The sequence below is a fragment of the Alligator sinensis genome, unplaced genomic scaffold (genome assembly GCF_000455745.1).
Source record: "Alligator sinensis unplaced genomic scaffold, ASM45574v1 scaffold685_1, whole genome shotgun sequence".
Lineage (NCBI taxonomy): Eukaryota > Metazoa > Chordata > Crocodylia > Alligatoridae > Alligator > Alligator sinensis.
Window position 1 is genome coordinate 685,578 of NW_005842336.1, and position 1,537 is coordinate 687,114.

A 1,537-nucleotide genomic window follows, 5' to 3' on the forward strand; every position below is an offset into this window, starting at 1 on the left:
CAAATTACATTTAAAGAAATCTCTTATAGCATAGATTTTTGGTAACCACTAGTCTTCCCCTCCTAACCTGGAAAATCCTTTAATCTGGAGTTTCTATTTTCTTCCAGCCCATGTACTATATTTTCCTGAGCTTGTTCTTCACGCTGGTTGTATGTGAAGCCTGGAAAGGGAACAATATTAGTATTTTTGAAGGAGAAGTTGGTCACTAGTGGATTTTAATTCTTTTCAGTTTGTGAAGATAATACCTACTTAAGTTAATAGCTAAGGAAGCTTAAATAATAATCAAAAGAGGTGTGAAAGCCACTGAGACAGACATAGAGATGCACACTTTTTTTTCCTTTCGTCCTTTGCTTAATGATATACAAGGCAGGGCTTGCAAGTTAATATAAGTGAACCTGTCTCTGGAGAAGAATTCAGTCACATCATCTGACCACCAGTAGGTTAGATCCTCATCTAATGGTTATTGGCATAGTACTACTGACTGTAATAGAATGACACTGATTTACAACAGCTGAAGATCCAGTCCAATATATAGTCCACTCCTTCCTTTAAAAATATACTGACATTGTTTGTATAGTTTATTAACAAGCTTCGGTTTAGTACCTTGTTCCTTCATCAGGTTAGCTGTCAACATGATTGATTACCCAGCCTCTCTCTAATACTTCCCAAGTTATATGAAGTACAAAGGCCAGAAGGCTCATCTTTGGCAACTTTTTCTTGTGTTGTTCCCAAGAAACACCCAATTGTAATTGCAGATACCAAACTAACAATGTCACATCAGTTCAAATTATACTCTTTCACCTAAGGCTTATGAGACCTTTCATCCAACTTGCAATTGTCTTGCATAGTCAGAAGAGTTTGCAAAGTATCTTCTGCCTGTCCTCTGTGCTGTACTTTCTGAAGAGAAATTCCAGTAGAAATTAAAACTATTTGCCAGATTGTGCTCAGATTCCTGCTACTGGGAAAGGCCTTGGCACCAACACAAAAGACACTGTGAGTCTGATAATGATACCACTGAAGTTAATAGCAAAACTCCTGTTGACTTCAATGGGAAGAGGATTTGAACCATAAACTTCAAATAGCAAGCAAGGAGACTGCCTTCAGTTAAGTAATTTTGATTTATACTAGCTAAGGATCTGGACCACTGACTGGTTTACTAATATGATTAATAATAATAAGCCATGCTTCCAGCATTAATCCATACATGAGCTGGCTGGCTGATGGCCTGTAGGAATCCTTTTCCTTGTATATGTCACAACCCAAAGTTGTGGTTTTTTGTTTTTGTGTGCTTCGGCACCGCTAAATTATGTTCCCACCAAATTGCAACTTCTTTACACGGTGGAGTTTTCTTTTGCAATAGGAGAACCCGCGTGCCAAAGAGTATTTCCCGCCGTTTATAGCCTTCTTTGCATGGTGCATTTCTTTTGCATCATAGTGATGCACGATGCAAAGGAGTTCCCGCCATTTGTATTAAGATTTGCGCCACATTATTGGCCGATCTTAATATAGGCACACGTGGCGGCTAGCGATTGGCTTG